Source organism: Lissotriton helveticus, chromosome 6 (genome assembly GCF_964261635.1).
Source record: "Lissotriton helveticus chromosome 6, aLisHel1.1, whole genome shotgun sequence".
Lineage (NCBI taxonomy): Eukaryota > Metazoa > Chordata > Amphibia > Caudata > Salamandridae > Lissotriton > Lissotriton helveticus.
Window position 1 is genome coordinate 1,003,148,498 of NC_136067.1, and position 25,519 is coordinate 1,003,174,016.

Genomic DNA, 25,519 nt, shown 5'->3' on the forward strand with positions numbered 1-25,519 from the left:
TATAAATTTGGGACCAAAGCCAAACCATTTAAGGGCAGAAAAAAGATAGGTCCATTGTACTCTATCAAACGCTTTTTCTGCGTCCAGGGCAATAGCTGCTAGGGAACTTGAAAAGCGTGGAGATTTGGACAAAACATTAAATAAAAGCCTAGTGTTATTGGTGATAAAACGGCCCTTAACAAAACCATATTGCTCAGGACCGAGTAAATCAGGTAAAAAGGAGTCTAATCGGGCTGCGAGAGATTTAGCATAGATTTTATAATCAATATTGACAAGGGAAATTGGTCTATAATTCTTGCAATACCTAGAATCTTTGCCCTCCTTGGGAATAATGCAAATATGGGCATCAGCAAAGGTACCTGAAGAACCTCCCAAGGTTACAAAGGAGTCAAGAAGAGAGTGCAGTTTGGGGATCAGCAATGCAGAAAAATGGAGATAAAACTCAACAGTGAAACCATCAGGTCCCGGAGCCTTATCTTTTTTGAGGGAATTGAGAGCAGAGAGTAACTCCTTCTGGGAGACATCCAATTCCAAAGAGGATAAATCAATAGGGAAATGGTCTGGTTTGCGGATGGTAGAAAAGAAATCAGAAAGAGATTGAGAAGTGGGGTGAGTTTCGGAGGAGTAAAGGGTTGAATAGAAATGAGAAAATTCATCCAGAATATCAGCATCTTTGTTCGGGGGATATCATTATTATCAAATACAGATTCAATATTTAACTTGTTATGTTTAATTTTTAAATAATTAGCAAGAATTTTGCCCGCTTTATTTTTCCCACCATAGAATTTGGAGCTAGATTTCAATAAATAAAGAGAAGCATCCTCTGTAGATTTCTTGTTAAATTTCAACTTAGCATCAATAAGTGCTGTCAAGCTTTCCTTGGAATGGGAGGTATAGTAGGAGTGCTCCAAACTCTTGATTTTGCGAAGGAGGTCACTGTTATGCTTACGTGCATCTTTTCGCTTTGCAGACACAAAGCGGATGATGAAATCTCTAGCCGTGGCTTTGAAAGCATCCCAGATTGTGTGGGTAGGAATGGAGGGAGTGTCATTAAAAAGAAAGTATTCATTAAAAAAAGTCTATAAAAGAGGTGGTAAATTTAGGATCTAGAAGTAGGGAATTATTAAAATGCCACCTCTTTGGTCCCGCAACCTTGGGTAGGATTTCAATATCAATATAGACAGGAGCCTGGTCAGACAAAAGAATGGGGCCAATTTCAGCATGAGTAAGGGATTGCGCAAGGTGATGGGATACAAAAATATAGTCAATACGCGACTGGGAATGGTGAGAGGGTGAATAAAAAGTGTATTCTCTGGTTGTTGGATTACACAAGCGCCAGGCATCGATGAGTTTATGCTGTGAAATAGCATGTGTGAAAAGTTTATGAGGCTTGTTCGGGACAAAAGAGGTCTTGGAATTTCGGTCTAGAAAAGGATCAAGAGGTAAATTACAGTCTCCCGCTAAGATAAAGTGATCATCTATGAGACTGGTGAGGCGAGTAGCCATCTCATGCCAAAAATTTGGATAACCACCTGTGGGAGCATAAATGTTGAGAAGAGCGAGTGGAACACCCCTCAAGAAAAGCTTGACAAATGACCATCTACCATCAGAGTCGAAGTCAGTTTCTAAAACAGAATAAGTAAGAGACTTACGAATAAGAATAGCAACTCCATTTCGTTTTCCATCCCCGGGAGCAAAATGTACCTCTCCCACCCAACCCCTTCTAAGCTTAACAGATTCTGCTTCAGTTAAATGAGTTTCTTGCAAAAAAGCGAAATCTACATTCAGTTTAGCAAGGTGAGAAAGAATTTGCTGTCTTTTAATAGGAGAATTCAGACCTTTAACGTTCCATGAAACAATACGTACTGACATTAAGAAAAAATGAAAGAGGGGAGACTGCTACAATAAGGGCTAACAAGCAAAGTACAAAAGATATAGGAGAAGTAGAGGTGAAGAAGTAATAAAGATGACATAGTAGAGAATGATTGGATGAAAAGAATTTGAAAGAGGAAAAGTAAAAATGACACCTCGGAAAAGAGAAAGGTAAGAGAGGGTAAAAGGAAAGAAGAGTTAAGGATAAAGTCAAAGAGGAACATGTCAATAAGGAAAGGAAATGTACTTACGGGTAGGGGAGATGAGGGAATACAAACAGGAAGGGGAACCAGACGTGTGAAACGGGGGGGATAGAACCAACTGGAGGAGACAAGGCGGTCAGGGCAAGTGAACCACCCGGCTGGGGAAACATGAAGCACTGGGGATCATCTGTGAAAATAGAAGGAAATCATTAGGGGAGGAAATAAAATAGTACAGTCAAATAGACCACGCGAAGGACATATCAATAAAGGCAATATATATAAAAGGGGAGAAAGACAGCAAATATAATGAGTAACAAGAGCAACCTGAAAAAAGGAAGTGAAAACATAAGGCATAAGTAGCTATAATAAGAGTAATAAACCTATGCAAAAACCTATGTAAATAACAGTGAACTGCAAATAGAAAAAAGTTACATTAGTCATATAAATCAAGGAGGAAACGCCGAAGAGGGACCAGAAGTCTCCATGGTCGATGCATGGCAGGAGTTGAGGAAGCTCTGGAGGCGCACAGGATCCTTATAAGTCGTTGTCTTGTTGTTGTAGGTGACCCGAAAAAGACAAGGATGGAAAAGACCATAGCGGGCACCAATGGAACGAAGTGCAGGTCTCATGTCCAAAAAGGCTTTGCGACGATTAGCCGTAGCTCTGGCGTAATCCTGTCCAAAAAACAAGGTGCATCCAGACCAAGTGAGACGAGGAGCGGCTCTAGCTGCCGAGAGAACCCTCAAAAGGTCAGTGTATTGTAGGAAATACATGATGACACCTCTGGGCTTTACTGAAGGAGAAGGAGATGCAGGGGCTCGACCAAGCCTGTGAGCCCTTTGTATGTTAAGTACAGTGTCCTCCGGAAGATGCAAAAGTTTAGGAAGGAAGGACTTGAAGAAAGCTATAGGATCACTCCCCTCGCAACCCTCCGCAAGGCCGTAGATTCGCAAATTATTGCGTCTATTCCTGTTCTCAAGGTCTTCAACCTGCCTTTGAAGAGAAGAGATCTGAGAGTGCATCTGGACAGTTTTAGCAGAGTATTCCTGAAGCGAGGATACAGTATGCTCCACAGATGTGACCCTCGCCTCCATTTGAGCCCAGTTATCGGTTAAGACCTGTAATTTAGCATTCGTTTCTTCCATGAAAGGGCGGAGTGCCCTAATCTCTTCCAATAACAAGTCAAAAGAGGCAGACGGAGCCGAAGCAGAGGCAGTTGGCGAGGGGGGATCTTTTTTCAGCCGCTTAATTGTAGTCTTCCCGTTGGATTGAGGAAGGGGTTCCATGGCTGACTTTGACATAAGAGCAGGAAGTTCCTTAGAAGATTCTAGTTGGGCCAATGCTGAGAAAACCTTTGAATTTTTGATGAAAGTGCGCTTTGAGGTTGTGTCGGCGCAGTTCGTGATGAGTTTGCCCATCAGGATAAGAAACTACACCCAAAGCAGCCGCAGGCGACTAAAAATAGAGGAGAACCTTTATCATCCAGTAGAAGTAGTCACCAGTATGAGAAAAAGGCAACGGCAACAACAGTAATGGGTTGAAAAGTTGAAATGGTGTAGTCACGGCGCGCATAAAGAACAAGGAGTGCCTTGACAGGAACGAAGAGGAGGGACTGCCAAAATCAGGAAAAAGGAAATCACCTATAAAAGGATGCAGTCGTCCAGTCAATAATAACTAGTGAGATCCTGTGACATACATTGTTGAGGGAAAGAGTGCAGGTTTACTGCTAATGTAGAAAGGAGGGCTGAGATAGTCTTTCAATATAGGCTAAACACAGTTATTTTACATAAGTAAAGCAGAGTAGGCGTTGTTGCGCAGACTGAGTTATAATGAGGGAGCTTGAAGACATCAAGGCATGAAAATGGCCAAATATGCACGTAGGAAAAAAAAAAGTGAAGAGAAATGTCACTGTAAAATATCACTGTAAAATAGCATTGGCCGTTTGAAGTAGGGAGCAGACAATAAATTGCAAAATGAGACCCACCATGAGGGAGAAGGGTGTTGCCAAACTTCGGAACGGGAGTACTAGAAGCGCCGACTGTGTCAGTGTGAGGAACGCTGCGTGAGGGAGAGCGCACACAAGATGGCGGCCGCGGCCGTTACATAGCCGCGGTGTTTGCAGCGTCACCTGGAAAAAGCTGAAGAGGAGCACAAAAGTTCATGCGAGGGGTCGCATTGTGGCCGGGAAGTACTCCGCCGGCCGAATCCTCTACTTGGCGAGGCAATATCCGACTCGGTCCGCTAGTTCACCCCAGCCGCAGCGGAGCGCTCACATCGGCACCGCCATCTCCAACGGGCGCTAAGCCACGCCCCTCTAAGTGGGGTTTTTAAGGCCAGTTTGCGTGTCTTTGAGTGGCTTCAAAAATCTCGAGTAATGCAACGCTGCGTTGAGTGACTCTGACCTGGATAGACATTCCATGAGCATTATGTGGGTGTTCCCACGCAACTGTCTGGGATACTGATGGATTGCCAGATTTACAAGAATGTATACCTTTCCCGAGGAGGCAAATAGAAATATTTCTCATTGCTTCTTCCTCTTCCTATGTGTGCTTCACTGTGTAGCACCCACAGAAAGAGGAATATGCCTCCAAGGATTGTTTTTGTGCAGGAAAGTGTCCCTTCCTGACACAAAATGAATCCTGTATGTAACGCAGGCACCCTTGCACAATGGTGCAAGGGTGCCTGCGTTGGTGGTACACTGCCAAAAGGGTACAAGGGAAAGGACAGGAATGCCCTGTATTGCCTTAAATATGGTACATTCCTGCCCTTTCTGTGTCATGCAGAGGAGCAATGTGACTTGCTGAGCTGCACTGCATGACTTCCTCTTAAATAAGGCCCTGGAATGGAGAAGGCCTGCTTTCTTTTTTCAATTCAATTCGAGCCTGATGGTGTCCGTCATGTGTGTGTGCCAAGAGCTTCTGGAATAACAGCTAAAACCACTGTTATCCACCTAAAGCAAATAAATAACATCACAAATGAAACACCTGGCAGTTAAGTTTTCAAGTTCAATCAATGCTTACATATGACGTAAAGATGTCTAAATTAGCGCTTACAGCAAACAAAGTGCATAAACCATTTTCAGAGACTAAGGTAAGAAAGAGAGAAGAGTGTAAGATTCTTGATTCTTATTATTACAAAAGGAAAGCATTCACTGTAGTAATAGCGCCACAATATAAATCCCAATTTATTTGAGGATATGTAAGCGCAAAGGGCTGTTGTGTCTTTTTGCAAATGATTTAAAAGGGTCATCTAGTGAATGACATCACAGTAGGTCTCAAAACCCCAACTGACATCATCAACAAAAAAGGATTTTTTTTGGAATGCCCATAGCTGGTGGTTGTTAGAGTGGGAGTCAAGATAACAGTTTTTTTTTCTATGATTGACTATGACGGATGGCCCCTGTTAAGTAGGAATCCTGGGAGAGATCTTTAAATAATTGTTTCATTTAAATTGTTTTGCTATTGAAAATTGAGTGAGGGAGGGCACAACTAATTCATTTATAACATTAACTTCACAGTTAATAATTTCTATATGGGTTTTGTAAAGTAATGGATTTTTGTCATTAACACTTGTCTGTTAGCAGTGCTTTGACTTAATTTTTTTTATGAGTTTTTTCATTATAGATGTTGTTTTAATGTGCACATAATTTAATGAGTACACTATTATATTATTATTATTTTTAGTCTAAATGAATTCTCTTGCCAATTTGCAAGTTATAAAGGTAATAATTAAATATACACTGTATTTCTAATGTCACAATTTGAATAGTTCCAGAGTATCTGTGTATGAGGTATAAGTAACATCTAAAAATATTGGCTCAGATTTACAAAGAATTGATATTGTGCAGTGCAGGAAGTGCAGTTGATGCTCTGCATTCATTGGACTGAAGAGAGCAGTTCTGCTCTCTCGCTACACTGGTGCACTTTCAGCAGCAACTCTCTAATGCAGGCACCCTTGAGCCATAGCCAAAGAGTATTTGTGTTGTGGTCAGCACAGTTATGGTACTGGTAGGAGTCTCTCCCTGCATAAAAACTATACTTAAAGGCAATTTCCTCTTTGTATGTGTGCTGTAGAATGTAGCACATAGGTAAAGAAGAAAACGAAAAAATAAGGAGAAATATACATATTTCTCCTTGTTACACCAACCTCAGGGAGGCAGGAATTCATGCAAATCCATGTCTACAGTTCTTTGTAAGCATGGATGCTGGGACAAAAAAGTCCTCTGCATAGTAAAAGATGAGTCCCCCTGCCCTAAGTGCCCATCTCTACTGTTGTCTGGTTCCCTAATGCTGATTTCTTAACATAGGCGAACATGGATCATGCATGTACACCATGACACAGGCCTGTGCCACATACTACTGTGTTAAGGGATTGAGAGGGGTGCCCAAAATGCTACACAATCATTTTGATGGAAGACTACCCCCTTCACCAGGAATTAAGCAGCACAAGCGCTGTGGTGGCAGCATACCGTGTAGTCATCATTAGTAATGAACAGGTCATTTTTACACTGTGTCACTGGAGAGAGGCCTACCGGTTCCCTCACTTTTTTAAAGGTTCCACTGCTGTGTGCTTAACTCACCCTTAGATACATGAATGGTGAAGTGTGCAGCACACACATGGCGATTGTGTGTGCTGGCAGTGTGGGTGTTTCAAGAACGCACTCCCTGGTACAATAGAGGCTACAGTACTGATCAGTGTGCGCAGACTGAATGCGTCTGCTGCATGTATGTGTGTCTATAGTGGCACAATGCATGGAGGTAGCTGTACTTGAGAGAATGTAAGCTGTGAAAGTACACTGAGTGCAAGAGTGTCTACAATGGTACATTACCTAGAGGACCCTGGGTTCCATGTTGGGAAGCCCAGGCCTGCCTGGTACAGACATGAGGGGTAGAGGAACACCTGCAGACAGATTTGTGTATTGTTGCATTCCTGTAGGCTGGGTGGGAGACACACTGAAGGTAGGGATAAAGAGCCTCCCCCATTCCATTTCAAAAGATTCTCTTTGATTCAGTGATAAATCACAAGTAAGGGGCCTGGGCATACTCCGGAAGGAGATGGGGCTGATAAGGGATTCACAGAGTAGGGCTGGGAGCCTGGGGTTAGCCTTTTTGATGTACTTATCACTGCGGCTAATATATCCAGGCGTTAACTCTGGTCACTCCAATGAATTGTGTTGTGGGTCAATCAGCTTCTCAGTATTGCCTGCTGTGACAGACATCTTTTCAAGAGGAAATAAGAAGGAGAGAAGTGTATACTTTAAAAGAAGAAGATCACCAACATGAGACCTCATAGACTCAGGCCCTAAAATACATTTTAGTGAATGGAAATGGACTATAAAAAGGAGAGGTTAACACCCCAATTTTGGTCATCTGCCTAGCAGCCAGATGGGTTGGGTGAGGCGGGGAAGCCCTGCAAGCCTTCTGGCTGTAGCCAGGACAGGGGCAAAGGCCTGCTTGCCTCCTGGCTTGATAGGGGGCATCACCAAGGGACACCAATACCATCTGCCCTGGAGCTACATTGCCTGCCTGCTTGCCAAGACCAATGATTCCTGTGAGGAAGAGGAGAGCATTGGAGGGAGTGAGGTGAAGTGGAGAGCCCTGCCAAGTGGACTCTATGAGAGAGGTGTGAGACAATGGCTGTGTACTGATTAGGTTGTTGCCTGTGTGCAGTGTCAGTTCGGCGACTCCGTATGCCAAGAGAGGGCCACCGTTGACTAAGCTGTGAGTTGAGCGCCGTGCAGGACTTGCCAGGTCTGTATCACTGCGTTTTGGTGATTCTGTATACCAGTGGTGGCCAGAGGTGAAGTTGCTGCTGTGAAAGTGTTGTGACTTGCAACTGCCTTGGTGGAAGTATTTACACTTCAGAAGTCTACACCTGAATTATACAGTAGCTCAGCATCCTTGTATGATAGGAGGGGCTGCTAGTGCCAACATTGTCAATAGGTTTGGGCCATCGCCAGATAAAAGACAGAGCCTGCGTTTGGAGTGTTGAGCCTGCACAACAAGAGAACAGCACCGACTGATCCCCAAAGGACTGCCGAGGATGCTGTTGACAATTTTTATTTTATTTTATTTTGTTTTATTTAATGCGATTTTATATAGCGCAAACATTACCCGAAGGTGTCAGAGCGCATTTCAAAAGAACCAGTTGCGTTACATAAGGACTTTGAGTTACATGAGTTACATAAGAGATACAAACAGAAAAAATTGCAAATGTACAAGTTGTAAAGTCACACAAGGAAGAGATATACACAGAAAAAAATTGCAAATGTACAAGTTGTAAAGTCACTCAAGGAAGAGATAAAATCGGATAAACTTTAAACTTATAGAAATGATAGTAAGTACAAAGGTCTACTACATATACTAGTGGTTAGAGGTATATATAAATATATATACAAATAGTAAATTTACTCATGATTACATTTTACCAGCGATTAGGCTTGGACAATTAAACATTACATATTTACAGAGCGAACAGAGAAATAAAACATCAAAAGGGGTAGAAAGATGTAGGGGGAGAAGAGTCAGAGGCTGAGATTGGCGAGAGGAGAGAGGGGGACCTGAGGGGGAGAAAGAGGAGAAGCAGTCCAGCATAAGAGAAATGTCTGAAGTTTGACAGGATGGAGTCCAACGGACCGAAGGACAGGACAGGAATCAACAAAATGGTGGATTCCGGTTGTGGTCATCAAAGGAGATCATCACAAAAAGGCAAGATGCACCAAGTCAAGACCCAAAAAACCTGGGAGCAGAGTTCCATTAAGTAGGGTTGGGGGGGATGCAGCCACAGCACCAAGGAAGGACGGAGGGCAGTTGCATTACTGTTGTTTATGTGCACAGGCACAGTGCCGCGAGGGCATCAGGGTTGACACATCATGGAGATCACACCCTCACCGGACTCCAGTTGGGAGCTGAAGAAAGGATTTTCCCCACTCCAAACCCCTCCCCCTCTGAGGAAAGCTGATTTTCTGTGTTTTTGCAAGCCGGATGCTGCTTAAATATCTGGAGAACTCCGAGAGCACCGCTCAGGAGAGATAGCACGCACCACTGAGTGCTGCTATGTGTCCTGCAAGCAGTCCAACTACAAGCAGGATCTGAACTTGCTGGTGCTTGAGCTGATGCGACTAGCTGCAAAGCTAAGCGCTTCCTTGCTGCAGGGCCCTGGGACATCAGGAGTAAAACTGCAAATCCATTGTCAGAATGACTTTCTGAGGGCCATGAAGTATGCAGGGGTTACTGGGCACAACCCCCTGAGTTGTTCATGGCCCTTAGAAAGTCATGCTGGCAATGGAGTTGCATCAAAATCCATGAGTGGATGCAATTGAATGCCAATTCACCTCGTATGGACTGCTTCCTTGACACAAGGTAACATAAGGTTACACACTGAACTGCATTACTTTAAGTTACTCATCAATGCAAATCCTCATCTACGTTGATTTGTCAGCTTGGATTTTGCGTTGAATCTGCATTAAGAAAGTAACACAAACCTATTGCAAACGTTTTGTAAATCTGGGCACTTGTACATAATAGAACTGTGAAGCTATCTTCTGGTCAACCGAAACTGAAACTTGACTGACTCATGATGTTTTCTGTCCTTTAACTAACCAGCTGAAAGATAAGCATATATACAAAAAAAATTGTGGGTCTAACATAGTTCAATGTGGTTTAAAATGTTTTGAAAATCTACTATGAACTCTATAGATTAATCAGTCCAGAATGGTCAAATAATATGCACAGTAGTGGGCTGGTGGCTATGGTTGGACAACCAGGGCTTGGGAGATATTCATTGAAGGATGGTTACCCAAACTATTGAAATTGTGATCTATTCAATTGCTTGAGAATCTTCTGTTCCATTGGCAAAATGTTTTTTAATAATCGTATTATTGATTTTATATCTGAACGAAATATAAAAACACGCATACACTTTCATAGATCAAACAATGTTTCAGGGAGAAGTTGCACATACACTGTTATAAGATACAGTTCTCAATTGGCAGCCACCATGCTACCCCCCCCCTAGTTGGCTCACTGACACAATATTGTGGTAAAGAATATCATTGACAAAAAAAGTCAAAAATATTGTTTACCACAATATTGTGCTTCTCTACTTACAGTGGTAAATACCAAAATATAGGAAAAAAATATTTCTAACATTGATATTGGTCACAAAATATGGTTATTTTTTAATGTTATAATTAGATTCAGATTTTACACAGACACAAAGCCATAGATATTCAGCAGTTTTAGTTAGATTTATAACTTATGCCCTAAGTGTCAGGACTGTTTCCAAGATACTAAGACTCAGGGCTAAAACAGTTCATGCAACCCTTTTTCAAAGAACTCCTTACACTACAAAAGGGGTTAAATCAAATAACTTGAGAATAAAGTGGAGTACGAGGAACTCCAATATTGCTGCCAAAATGCGCATTGAAGAACACCTGTCTAGTATTTCTAGGTTTTCCCTCTGAAGCACAGAGTGGAATGTTCGTTATGCAAGAATTCAACTCTGTGCACTTCACTGAGGCAATTTGCCTGCTAGGAAGTATTCTTTTAAACTCTGTCGTGTTAGTTAGTTTAGTGAGGGTAGAAACGTCGTGTGTGGACGTTGTTTAGTTTCCTTCATGTCCTAACGTTTTTTGAAGTTGTGCTGCAGGAGACTAGTGTGCTTTTAGGGAGTTTCCTTATTTGGTTGTGGGTGGTTTCTAGTTTGCCATATATTCTCTGTAGTGTTCCTTGAAGTAACTGGGCAGTGTCTGAGTTGAGATTAGAGTCTTAAATCTGCAGCAGCCAAACTCTAATGGCTCTCTCTCATCAGAGAAATGTTGAGTTAAAAGTAAGTTAAAATGTTTGGTAATCTTTAGTTAAGTTTCTCTTTCCAAAAGGCTCCTGCCTATGTTTAAAATTATTTTTACAGTGGTTTTGTTACCAGTTCACTGAAGTGTTTAGTTTAATAAATTACCAAAATAGCTTGAATGGAGATTAGTGTCTCCACTTGGCAGCTGTCAAAGAGAGAATGTATTCCAGTGCATCCTGAGCTCTTCGTGAATCCAAACAGAGCAGTGTTTCCAGTCATCTTCAAAACTCCTTACTGCTGCATCATTTCTACAGCTTCTTACTATAAGTTAAGTGCATCTTTAGCATTTTAAGTAGAAAATACAGTACCAATGGTATCAATAATTTTAAAGAACAAAACAGCAATAAGAGATGACTTACCTTGATCTAGCTAGAAATCTCTCATTGAGTTTGTTCTTTTTGTTAATTCCTGAAATTACACATGTCTAAGAAATACATATATATCACAGAAGAGGGGCACTTTCCTGATCCACGCTGGGTATGTAACCATACACACATGATAAAGCTTGAGTTAAGTTATTAATAGCTAGAAGAAAAAGCTGAATATATATCTGTGTTATGTTTCCTTTTAGTCTACTGACCTCAACAACCAAATAGAGCATACAGACAGAATAGTCAGTGAGAAGAGTGGGAGCAACAAGCAGAAGCAAGAAGACCACAGTGGACTAAACATTCTCTTCTTATCCCCATCCCCTTTCCCCCCTTGGTTGGCCCTTCTGCCAACTCACATTATTGATTAGGGGAGCGGATTGAAAGGGGAGTTGGGAACTATCATCATTCTGCTCCCATGAAGGTTTTTAGGCTCCTAACCCTAAGGTTACTATAACTTTTGCCCAATCGCCATGCACGTTTTCCTCATGAATAATTTTACCACAAATGTTGCAGTGATATTATCAATGATGGCAAAGAATATGTCATGAGTGATGTAATATGTGGGGTAATTAGCCTTCTGTGTTAGGGTCTTATATACAGGTAAGTATTCAATTAAGTATTTAATTAATATAGCATGTGCATCTCAATACACGTCTTGTCACCTTACTCACCACACTACATTAACTATAACTCGCCACTGTATCATGCACTGTTCTGGGAAATCAGGTACTTTCAGATGTCCTAGGGGTTGCTATTAATACAATAATTTCACATGCTATAACGTATCTAATATGCAAGGGTATAGGAAGTGCATGGAGAAAGGGCAAGCTATAGTTAGTGTAGTGTGGCGAGTGAGGTGACAAGACTGTGTAACGTGGTGCATGAGCTATATTAATTTAAAGGTGGTGCATAAGTATAAATGTGATTTATAAGTATCACATAGTCATTTGAATGTTGTGTGTAAATGATAAATTTAGCACATACCAATACCTTTAAAATTCCTAGTGTTTGAGTAGATTAATTCGGGTTTGTGACTAATAAGAAATAAATCAGTACGTAAGTGGTGCATAAATCATAAATGTAACTTTCACATTTCTAATGTTTCTGTAGTTTAAGGTGGGTTTCTATACTAAACTAGTTTTTCTAACTATAACTTATCTTTACTTTAACCTTTGTTTTTTAATGTATGTATGTATACACACACACACACTCTTCAGGAAAACCCTGCACGGTCCCCACCAACGAACCAGAGTCACTGCAGCACAGGAAATCCACAAATGTTTTCTTTTCAAAGGGACTTTAATTTATTAAACACCATAAGTGCAAGCGTGAAAAGGAGGGTTAACGCGTTTCGGCAGATGCCTTCAACTGGACCATAGAGTCCTGCCCTCTAGAGTGCCTATTTAAAGTGACTTAGTGCATGAATCCCTGTTTGTTTCAGTTAAAAATAGACTACACTGATAACCCACATTTAGTAATGATTACATTGGCTTGGTAAAGAAATATGCATGGTAAAGGCTTCCGATGTAGAGGCAATGCATGGTAAAGGCAGTGCATGGCAATGGATGCTTGGTACGGGCATGCATCTTACATTCATGCATTGTTAAGACATACATCCACTTACAAAAACACTTGTACCAAAACTCTCCCACATTCCAACTTGATGTATTCACAAACTCCAAAGTACCACAGTCCAGCCTAAATGCAATCTGTCACACTCAACAAGGCAGTCCTACTGCTCACTTCTAATATCAAATTTTAATGTCCTCTACCTAACGGCACACTTGCATCACCAAACCTTCTTCAATGACAGTATATTAGTAATGTGCACTCAGCAGCACAATAAGCCATCTTAGCATTCTAGGTATGTCCCCATCTTGCTACTATGCACCCACTTACAAGAGCATGTTCCACATTACAACCTGAATACGTCATACTAGGGCACACACTTCAGATCCTTAACATTGACATACATTTGCATTAGGCAGTGAATCCTCCTTCAGACTGCTTCTCATGTCAGTCAGACCAGACCACACTCAGATGGCCCAATACAATTGGCATACATACCTGTCACTAATGGGTTTTACACTACAGTCTATGCATATAAGTAATGCTGACACATAAATCACATAATGTGAAACCCCTTCTCTGTGTTGCACTCAAAGGAGATGAATTTCAGCATTAACTGTCTGGTAGAGCTACTACACAAACATAGGTCTGGGTATCCAGAAAATAAATTACATACCTGATTCAACCTTCCTCTCAGTTTGCCTTTCAACATATCAGAACAAATGTTGCGATGCAAGTTTACAGTCCAAAACAAACCCTAGGTTCTGAGGGTCAAAACTTCCATTCTGGTTCCTATGATTAAGAAAGTAAAGATAGGCAGAAGCCCCTTTAGATTTGTAGCTCCTACGCTCTGGAACAAGCTCCTGTTCCACATTAGTTAGGAGAAATCAGAAATCTCCTTTAGAAAACTACTGAATACCCATCTATTCTGGTGACTCATAGATATCCTTATACAGAGCTAAGGTCTATACAAGTGTTGGGCGCCCCGGTGGGGAGCCATGCGGTATATAAATCTGGGAAACAAGAATAAAAAATAGATGACTCACATGTACCATGTAGCTACACTGGGGAGGGGCATCCTGCTCAAATGCTTAGTGCTTTAAGTGAGCAAGTGCTCTCAGGTACTAAGGGCCTGATTTATATGTTGGGGAAGAGGGTAGTTCGTCGGAAAATTGGATATATGTCCATTCGTCCAATTAGGATGGGCAGATATACAGCCATTTTATTACTGTACATCAAGCCCAAGCAACCCTGGTAGTCAGGTACAGTAAAAAAGAAAGCAACAGTAAAAATAAGTAATGCTCCCCTCTCCATGGGAAATGTTTCTCATTGCAATTGGGGCATTATCTTTTTCTTTCAAAAGAAAATCCTGTTTCAGGATTTTCTTTTTGCAAAAAAAAAATAAAAATTGTTCGGTGCAACTGTTCTTCATGTTGATGACAGGACGACTGTGACAGCGGTTCCTGCCAATGCTTTACAAATGACCACCAACTTGGCTGTCTTTTACAAATCTGGCGGGTTGGCCCCTTCACAAGGGTGACAGAGTAATTTACACCAATGCTCTGGCGGAGCAACGAGCCATCTGTGGGAAATAAATCATCCCTTATGTACCTGCACTTCTTTCATTTGAAAGGCAGCGCACCACCTCCTCTCAGCAGGGGTACAATACTTTCAGTGGGACGGCACCAGTACTACTCACTAGGAAAAACGTATCCTGGGATAGTGAGCAGATTAACTTCTCTATATCAATTGCAAGCACGCCAAATATTGGGAACAAAGAAACATGGTGTTAGTACAGAACCTAGGGCCAGATGTACGACCGTTATATGCTGTCGCGAATGGGTATTTATTACTGACTCGCAAAATAGGGTTTGTGACTTGCTGTTAGGAAGGGGCATGCCAAGGGCGTCCCTACCTAATAGCGAGTCATACTTCAATGTAAGATTGTTTTGCAGCCGCAAAACACTCACAGTTCCACTACCAAACAGAAAGGGGTCTCCAGGTGACCCCTTCCCCTTTGTTAATGGCAGTGAATATATGTTTGAAGATCACACAGTGGTCCCATGGGCCACTGCCTACTCCTAAAAAATGAAACAGAAACGTTTCATTTTTCTCTTTTAAATGCATCCCGTTTTCCTTTAGGGAAAAAGGCTGCATTAAAAAAAAAATGCTGCTTTCTTTAAAAAGCAGTCACAGACTTGGTGGTCCGCTGACCCCAGCAGGCTGCCATACCTGGGAGGTTTATCCATTCCTAATGGGGTCGCAAATTGCACCGTGTCTGTAAATGACAATTTGCGACTTACCAATTGCGACTCGCAACTTGACACAATTTGCGACTCGCAAATTGGAAGGTGCAAAACAACAATTGATGGACAGAATGCAGAACAATGTCATAATTTCACCCAGGTATAGAGATATGGCCTAAATCCATCGCTTTTTTTGATCGCCATTCCAGTGTGGACCCAGCCATATGCAAATCAGTCTTAACCCTGCACCCAATGGGAAAAGTCGAGCCCAAATTGCCAGGCCAGGTCCACCCTGGACTGGAAACAAGCATCCTAGGACTGGTTTCGGGCTTTCAGCCCTCATAAGCCAGGATAGCTTAACTCCAGTGGTATGGAGAGCAGGGGACCCACGTCTGGGCATACCCGTCCCACTCGGAGTGGCAGATGCAAAAACAACAATTGATGGACAGAATGCAGAACAATGTCATACATCCACCCCACTACAGAGATCTGGGTCTAAATCCATTATTTTTTTGCTCACCATGCCTTTCCAGTTTGGACCCAGCCATATGCAAATCAGCCTTGACCCTGCACCCAATGGGAACAGTCCAGCTGTGGCAAATTGCACCTGCATCATGAATATTAAAGTGACAGGCAATTTGCAACCCCAGTATGAATCACAAACAGTGTCTGAGACATTGTTGTAAATTCCAATTTGCGAGTCGCCAATTGAGAGTCGCAAATCGACAAAATTTGAGACTCGCAAATTGAAAGGGTCACACATTTGTCCTCAATTGATGAGAACCATAACTTATATTTTGAGAGAAAGTTAATAATCTTAATATATTATAATATTGCTCATCGCTTACTATAGCAATGTAACATTGTAACAAAAAGAAAACAAGGTTCCTTCTGTATTTATGTCGGTGTCATGTTATGTTTAGGAGATAGCTCACATCTGGAGTAAGCCTTCTGGCTCCATGCATGGTAATATGCAAATTACTCAAAGCTCTCTCTATTTTTCATTTCCTCCCCACAAAGCCTTTCCGTTAGACTGAACTAGAATCCTACTGCAAATAAAAGAAAACATGTTCTTCTCTGGGAGCTCCGGACCCTATGAATCCCTAATCCATTTTGCATACAATATCCATAAGCCATGTATTGCACCTTTTCCAGGGGTGTATTAATTGTATCTCGTTTTTCAATGACTTTGGCGTCTGTTCATGTTTTTCACTGTTGCTGAGTTATCTGCCAGCTCAGACGAGCATCACAAAGGCCAGCCTCACTTGACCAATTGGATGCAGAGTCTGTGAATGTCACGTCTGTCTCTTTTGCCAGCCTGAGTGTTGTTCCGAATTCAACAATAACAAGCTAAGCTTCAGGGCGGATATCCTCTGTTGCTCTTGAATGGCCCAGGAAATGAAAGTGCTGGAAGCCACACTCCTTTGGCAGACTATCACAACAGGAAAGGGATTGTAGTAGTACAACCTTTTGAACCCACACATGCAGCCAGTTTGGGTAAAAAAATATGTGTCGGTGATCTTTTATGATTCTGTTCAGGAAAGAACTTTCTAGAATTTGACTGGGTAATTCTTTTTACTAAATGCAATCTTCAAATTCCTCTACTCGTTCGCTGACATTATCAAGTAAAGCCATTCCGGCTCCAGGAGGTAAGTGCTGTGAGAGGGGGAGGAGGCAGGGCAGGGCGTGGAGCGGGGAAGTCGACGGGATAGGGAAAATAAAAAAATAATTCTTATTCTGTCGCCTGTCGTCTCCACCCCCACCCCACGGTTTCACCGCGCTTACCTGCAGGAGCCGCGACTGAGTAAAGCTTTAGTGTTCACCTGCCAAACCTGAATAATACAGTGAGTATCCAAAACATAGTAATACAAATCCTAAATGGATTCTCCATTAGCAAACAGTGCTAAGTTTTTAAAAACATACATTATAAATGAGCCATACGTTTTGCAGTTCAATGGTGGATTCTCGCTGGAGAGACAAAGGGCCTCATTTATGGCATTTTGGGGTAGGCTAGTTCAACAAGGTACCTTGCTGAGCTGCCCTACACCAAACTGAGGGCAGGAATTCAATGTATTTAAGCAATACGGTGCATCCTGTCCTTTCTGCCTGTGCTGGTGCCGCTTCAGCAGCCTAGCGCCAACTTAGGCACCCTTGTACCTGGGTGCCACTGTTGCAGACAGGATTGCTTTTGTGCAGAACGGGGCACCTTACTGCTAAAAAATAATCCTACAAAGCGTTTTTCCTCATTCTGTGTGTGCCCCATGCAGCACACATGGAAAGAGAAAAAACAAAGAGAAATAAACATATTTCTCCATGTTACGCCTCACCTTGGGAGACATACCAATGTTATGCTTTTGCAGGTTTACATCACTTTGTATATCTGGGGCAGCATCAAATTCTATGATATTGTGTGGGAAATCCAACTGCGATGCCCATTGAATGCCTCCCAGACACAGACTACGGCGACACAGCATTTGTCCTGCGCCAGCTTTCTTATGATTTATGAGGTCACTCAAAGCCATGCAGGGTGGCTTTGCATGGTTTAAGAAATCTTTATGAGAGCCCTAGTGCCACAAATGTACTACTAATGTGGTGCAAAAGTGGCACAGGGCTCTGTAAATAGGCCCCCATAATATCAGCGCCTGGCAGCAAGTTTTTACTTCTAGCGCAAGAACTTCTGGCCATAACAATTTCCTTAAATAGGCTGCCAAACAAGTACAGAGGATGTGCAGAATTGTCTCAGTTGTGAAATCATAGAGAGCCAAAACATTTTTCCATTTTCGTAAGAAACCCTTTGTCATCAATGCTAGATTCAAATCTATAGAGAAATGTATACGTAGATATTATTGTGGGGTTAACTTTGTATACAAACCTCTGACTGACCAAGCATGACACTTTTTAGCTAGGAGATCCTTGTCTTCGGATAGTGAGTGAGATGCAGTTTTCTGCAGAATCTAATGCAGGCTCCTTTCCTCAGAAGGTTTTGTCTGTGTAGTCCAAATTCTAATCGAATCGGAGACTGCATGGATTATTTTGCAGGCGAAATAGGTAGTTTATACAGTTGCTTGTTAGAGGCCTATACATGTGGCATATTTGCCTCGCAGAATTCAGACCCCTATGTCAATGAGGACAAACATTTGCAATCAATCACTTTTCGTATGGGTTAAAGAGATGGATTGTTTAAGTTATTATACAGAGAGCAGATTGCAAATGTCATGCTTTTCTCTCTTGAAATTAAGGTTATTGTCAAAGGTTAAACCAAGATACTTTTTTAAAGAATCCTTTTCCCCTCAATGCCAATAACTTGTCTGCGGTCTTTGGGGCATATTATCAACAAATATCAATATTTATCGCTAACTAGGGTTAGCGGCATTTTTTTTATCGCCACGCATCACAGGATTTTATCACTGAGATAACGTGCTATTAGCAACGTTTATCTCAAAAGCGATAAAATTCCCGGCGATAGCGGCAAAATCCGTGAATATCGCTGAGAATACAGCGATATTCACGCATTATCGCTAACAGGGTCTTAGCCATTATATCCACCTCCCATTGGATATAATGGCTAAGAACTGGTCTGAGCAGGTGTTATTTTTTGGAGATATTTGTGCTTAGCACGAATATTTCCATTGCTACGCCTGTGTTGGTAATAAGCGATAGCGATGTTAGCGACTGCTTACAGTCGCTAACAGGTTTGGTACGCCCACTTTGCATGTCATTAGCGATAAATATCGCTGACATGCAAAGCGGGCCCCAAACCGCTCGCTACTGCCTACAAGCTGTCGCTAACTGCTGTTAGCGACGGCTTGCTAATAGGGCAATAGTATTATCGCTGCTTAGCGGCCGAAAACGGCCGCTAAAGCGGCGAAAATTGCCTATCGCCCCCCTTGATAATATGCCCCTTTGTTTTGAGAATGTGAGAATGTGAGCATCGTTAAAAGATGTATTTCAAAGGTGTTGACTGTAATGTGCTGAGCCTCTGTGGAAGGACCGCGGCGAGACTCACATTAGGACCATATTGTTTGCAAACTAAAGGTTGGTTAATGTTTTTTCGGCGATCCTGAGGGAAAGGGTCCGCCACGTATGGATAATATAATTCTGGCACAAGTACGCCGCCATGTTTCAGATCGTCCTTTCTTGGGATTTTATTGGTAAGTTGTCAGCCCCTATTGTCACTCCAACCCAGGTGTTTGAATGTAGGGATTCAATTGCTTGCAAGAGTTTTTCTGGATTGCCCCGCCAGAACAGTTAAGCCTATGACTGCTGTCTTGGTACTTTGTCACATGCTAATTTCAAACCAATAAAAAAGGCAACAGGGTTTTTTCACTTTTGCTTATTTCGGTGATTACTGACAAGGCAAATAATTTTGTCAGAGTACTTGTACCCTGCCTAAAGCCTGTATGGTCAACTGGGATGAGATTGGAGAATCCGCCCGTGTCTAGGGCTTCCAGTAACCTACATTTTAAATGCTTCCCTTCTAGCTCTAGAAGGGCTATGAGTTTATAGCTCGTTGGATCATCATAACTCTCCCTCTTGTATATGGGGTGCAGGATGCTGCCTCTCCAAGAATCCGGAAGTGGATCTGTTGTTAGGGATTCGTTAAATTAATGGTGTCAGGCTTTTAGGCCAAATTTCGTGTTCTGATTTAAATAGAGCGTAGAGCAGACCATTTGGCCAGGGAAGTCCTGTCCATTTTTGCTTTCCGTATTATTTTTTGTAAATGTTCATCCTCTATTGATAAATCTGCCATATGAATTGTCTGTGCCATTGACGGTATTTCTGGCAGTGGTGTTGGGGTTCCATAGAGAGCTGTAATATGTTTTTTAGCCATTATTGCATTATTGACTTTATGCTGACCATGCATTAATTTGGTAATAATTTCCCAGAATGACTTTGGGTTGTTATTTTTCCCAGATTTGGTGTAACTTTAATCCCTGATGTGATTTATGTGCAATTTTAGCATTCCATACAGCATGCTTATATTGTCTTTTCTTTGATTGCACTTTTGCGGGTAGTAAAGGGCTATCCGGTACTAAGTTTTTCAAATGCCTTATCTCTTTGTTTAAAAGTCTTAACTGGAGGTTTAGTGTGATGGTATACCATTCTTTTTTTTTTTAAAACAAGTTTTATTTGTCACCGTTCACAAAAGCTGCATAGCTCTGCAACCCGGAGACTGCTGCACACATAATTTTACAATAAAAATGACGTTGACTTTTATAGACTTGAAAAAACATAATAGAACAAATCCCTCCCTCCTCCCCCCGATTGCGCCCACACCCCAATAGAAAATTTAGTACATCTCTGGAACCATACACAGAGCCCATCAGCCACCCTGCAAAGCCTGGCTTCCACACACCCATCAATCCGTCAAGTGAACATCCCCTTCCGGCGGCGGATCTAAATCTAGTCCCCGGTAGTCTGCCCATCTTTTCCAAATCTTATAATGCTTGCGGGGACACCCCCTGGCAATGAAGACCGGCTGTTCAAGTCCCATGCAAAAATCTATTCCATTCCTCCACGCAGCCAGTGACGTAGCCGGGGGTGCCTTCCAAGCCCTGGCAATGTCCCTCTTTGCCAACGTGAGACCTAACAGCAGGAGGTGTCGCTTATATCTATTGTCCCCAACTCCCTCCATGACATGTAGCAGGGCCAAGATCGGCGTGCAGGGAAGCTCCCACCCCAACACTTCTGAGAGGCAGGAGAACACCCCCTCCAAAATCTATGTAACGAGAGACAACTCCAGAGTGTGTGCAAGAAGGCGACCTCCTCTGAACCACATCGAAGACACTCAGGGGAAACAATCATCCCTGCCCTCCACAAGCGCACTCTGGTAAAATACACTTGGTGTAAATATTTTAATTGTATCAGACACAGGCGCGTGGCTATTGCTGCCCCCGTGGACTTGCCAATGCCTCCACCCAGTCCTCTTCCTCCAGTTCACCTACATCCTCCTCCCATGTCGTCTTAAGCCGCCGCAGATTTGCGGTACAATGAATGATCAATGTCTGGTAAATGTGAGAAATCTTGCGGTCCGGTAGTTCCCCCATAAAGACCTTAGCTTCAATGGGGCTGAAATCAGGGAGAGACTCCAGGCTCTCCAGACTAGGCGCCAGCGCGTGTTGGAACTGCAAGTATCTGAAAAACTGGGTTTGTGGCATCCCATATTCGTTCCGCAAATCTTGGAATGATTTAAGCATCAGGTCAGTCATCACGTCTCCCAGGACCGAGATGCCTATGGAGTCCCATCCCTGAAAGCCCTGCAAGGCTGCCAGCTGAGGCAAACGCCCGTTACCCCAAAGAGGAGTCTCCCAAGTCAGGACATTCCACCACCCCAGCCTACTCTGGGCCTGCCTCCAAACATGAAACACCACCCACGTGGCCGGGGGCAGAGTCTTCCGAAGCAGCGCGGAATATAGTAGTGTGTGTGTAAAGATTTTTTACCCATTAGCTGCCACTCCACCGCATAGGCTGGATCCACCCTATCCCCGTACCACAATTCATTGAGGACCAGCAAGTGTGCGGCCGGGTAGTAGGAGAGGACATCTGAAGTAGCGAGACCACCGCTATATGTGGATAGGAAACAGGTGCGTAGGGCTACTCTAACCGCACCCCCCTCCCACAATAACCCTCCCAATGCCGAATTAACCTACCCGAACCATAAGGGTGAAATCTGGTAGGGATGATTTTGAAGTTGGTAAAGGAGACGGGGAAGCGCCACCATCTTAAAGATATTTACAACAAGGGGTGGTGAGGGACAGAGTCTCTGAATTAAGCAGAATACTCTCACCCAATCAAGAGATCAGGGCTAGATCCAACACTGTTTTTTAGCTCACTGCACCATCCCAGTTTCAGAACCTGGCTGTATGCAAATTAGTCTGTTCCTGTCCCAGTGCATGATGGGAACAGGGCAAACCAAACTACAAAAGCCAATTCTTACACTGGGAAGGAAACAAGCTTCCGGGGACCGGTTTCTGGCATTACAGCCGTCTTCGGCCCGGCTTGCTTGAATCCTGATGGTGCAATGAGCAAGGGACTCATGTCTGAGTATACCCTTCCACGCTTAGGGTGGACAAAAATATTTACAACAAGGGGTGGTGAGGGACAGAGTCTCTGAATTAAGCAGAATACTCTCACCCAGTCAAGAGATCAGGGCTAGATCCAACACCGTTTTTTAGCTCACTGCACCATCCCAGTTTCAGAACCTGGCTGTATGCAAATTAGTCTGTTCCTGTCCCTGTGCATGATGGGAACAGGGCAAACCAAACTACAAAAGCCAATTCTTACACTGGGAAGGAAACAAGCTTCCGGGGACCGGTTTCTGGCATTACAGCCGTCTTCGGCCCGGCTTGCTTGAATCCTGATGGTGCAATGAGCAAGGGACTCATGTCTGAGTATACCCTTCCACGCTTAGGGTGGACAAAAATATTTACAACAAGGGGTGGTGAGGGACAGAGTCTCTGAATTAAGCAGAATACTCTCACCCAGTCAAGAGATCAGGGCTAGATCCAACACCGTTTTTTAGCTCACTGCACCATCCCAGTTTCAGAACCTGGCTAATTAGTCTGTTCCTGTCCCAGTGCATGATGGGAACAGGGCAAACCAAACTACAAAAGCCAATTCTTACACTGGGAAGGAAACAAGCTTCCGGGGACCGGTTTCTGGCATTACAGCCGTCTTCGGCCCGGCTTGCTTGAATCCTGATGGTGCAATGAGCAAGGGACTCATGTCTGAGTATACCCTTCCACGCTTAGGGTGGACAAAAATATTTACAACAAGGGGTGGTGAGGGACAGAGTCTCTGAATTAAGCAGAATACTCTCACCCAGTCAAGAGATCAGGGCTAGATCCAACACCGTTTTTTAGCTCACTGCACCATCCCAGTTTCAGAACCTGGCTGTATGCAAATTAGTCTGTTCCTGTCCCTGTGCATGATGGGAACAGGGCAAACCAAACTACAAAAGCCAATTCTTACACTGGGAAGGAAACAAGCTTCCGGGGACCGGTTTCTGGCATTACAGCCGTCTTCGGCCCGGCTTGCTTGAATCCTGATGGTGCAATGAGCAAGGGACTCATGTCTGAGTATACCCTTCCACGCTTAGGGTGGACAAAAATATTTACAACAAGGGGTGGTGAGGGACAGAGTCTCTGAATTAAGCAGAATACTCTCACCCAGTCAAGAGATCAGGGCTAGATCCAACACCGTTTTTTAGCTCACTGCACCATCCCAGTTTCAGAACCTGGCTAATTAGTCTGTTCCTGTCCCAGTGCATGATGGGAACAGGGCAAACCAAACTACAAAAGCCAATTCTTACACTGGGAAGGAAACAAGCTTCCGGGGACCGGTTTCTGGCATTACAGCCGTCTTCGGCCCGGCTTGCTTGAATCCTGATGGTGCAATGAGCAAGGGACTCATGTCTGAGTATACCCTTCCACGCTTAGGGTGGACAAAAATATTTACAACAAGGGGTGGTGAGGGACAGAGTCTCTGAATTAAGCAGAATACTCTCACCCAGTCAAGAGATCAGGGCTAGATCCAACACCGTTTTTTAGCTCACTGCACCATCCCAGTTTCAGAACCTGGCTGTATGCAAATTAGTCTGTTCCTGTCCCAGTGCATGATGGGAACAGGGCAAACCAAACTACAAAAGCCAATTCTTACACTGGGAAGGAAACAAGCTTCCGGGGACCGGTTTCTGGCATTACAGCCGTCTTCGGCCCGGCTTGCTTGAATCCTGATGGTGCAATGAGCAAGGGACTCATGTCTGAGTATACCCTTCCACGCTTAGGGTGGACAAAAATATTTACAACAAGGGGTGGTGAGGGACAGAGTCTCTGAATTAAGCAGAATACTCTCACCCAGTCAAGAGATCAGGGCTAGATCCAACACCGTTTTTTAGCTCACTGCACCATCCCAGTTTCAGAACCTGGCTGTATGCAAATTAGTCTGTTCCTGTCCCAGTGCATGATGGGAACAGGGCAAACCAAACTACAAAAGCCAATTCTTACACTGGGAAGGAAACAAGCTTCCGGGGTCCGGTTTCTGGCATTACAGCCATCTTCGGCCCGGCTTGCTTGAATCCTGATGGTGCAATGAGCAAGGGACTCATGTCTGAGTATACCCTTCCACGCTTAGGGTGGACAAAAATATTTACAACAAGGGGTGGTGATCAAGCCCCGATCTGTGGACTGGGTAGGAGTGTTCTGCTTAATTCAGAATACTCTGTCCATCACCACCCCCTTGTAAATAATTTTGGCCACCATAAGCGTGGAAGGGTATACTCGGATGCGAGTCCCTTGCTCACTGCACCATCAGGATTCAAGCAAGCCGGGCCGAAGACGGCTGTAATGCCAGAAACCGGTCCCCGGAAGCTTGTTTCCTTTCTGGTAAAGAATTGGCTTGGTAGTTTGGTCTGCCCTGTTCCCATGATGCACTGGGCCAGGGACAGACTAATTTGCATATAGCCAGGTTCTGAACTGGGATGGTGCAGTGAGCTAAAAAACGGTGATGGATCAAGCCCCGATCTGTGGACTGGGTAGGAGTGTTCTGCTTAATTCAGAATACTCTGTCCATCACCACCCCCTTGTAAATAATCTTGGCCACCATAAGCGTGGAAGGGTATACTCGGATGCGAGTCCCTTGCTCACTGCACCATCAGGATTCAAGCAAGCCGGGCCGAAGACGGCTGTAATGCCAGAAACCTGTCCCCGGAAGCTTGTTTCCTTTCTGGTAAAGAATTGGCTTGGTAGTTTGGTCTGCCCTGTTCCCATGATGCACTGGGCCACAGACAGACTAATTTGCATATAGCCAGGTTCTGAACTGGGATGGTGCAGTGAGCTAAAAAACGGTGATGGATCAAGCCCCGATCTGTGGACTGGGTAGGAGTGTTCTGCTTAATTCAGAATACTCTGTCCATCACCACCCCCTTGTAAATAATTTTGGCCACCATAAGCGTGGAAGGGTATACTCGGATGCGAGTCCCTTGCTCACTGCACCATCAGGATTCAAGCAAGCCGGGCCGAAGACGGCTGTAATGCCAGAAACCGGTCCCCGGAAGCTTGTTTCCTTTCTGGTAAAGAATTGGCTTGGTAGTTTGGTCTGCCCTGTTCCCATGATGCACTGGGCCAGGGACAGACTAATTTGCATATAGCCAGGTTCTGAACTGGGATGGTGCAGTGAGCTAAAAAACGGTGATGGATCAAGCCCCGATCTGTGGACTGGGTAGGAGTGTTCTGCTTAATTCAGAATACTCTGTCCATCACCACCCCCTTGTAAATAATTTTGGCCACCATAAGCGTGGAAGGGTATACTCGGATGCGAGTCCCTTGCTCACTGCACCATCAGGATTCAAGCAAGCCGGGCCGAAGACGGCTGTAATGCCAGAAACCGGTCCGCGGAAGCTTGTTTCCTT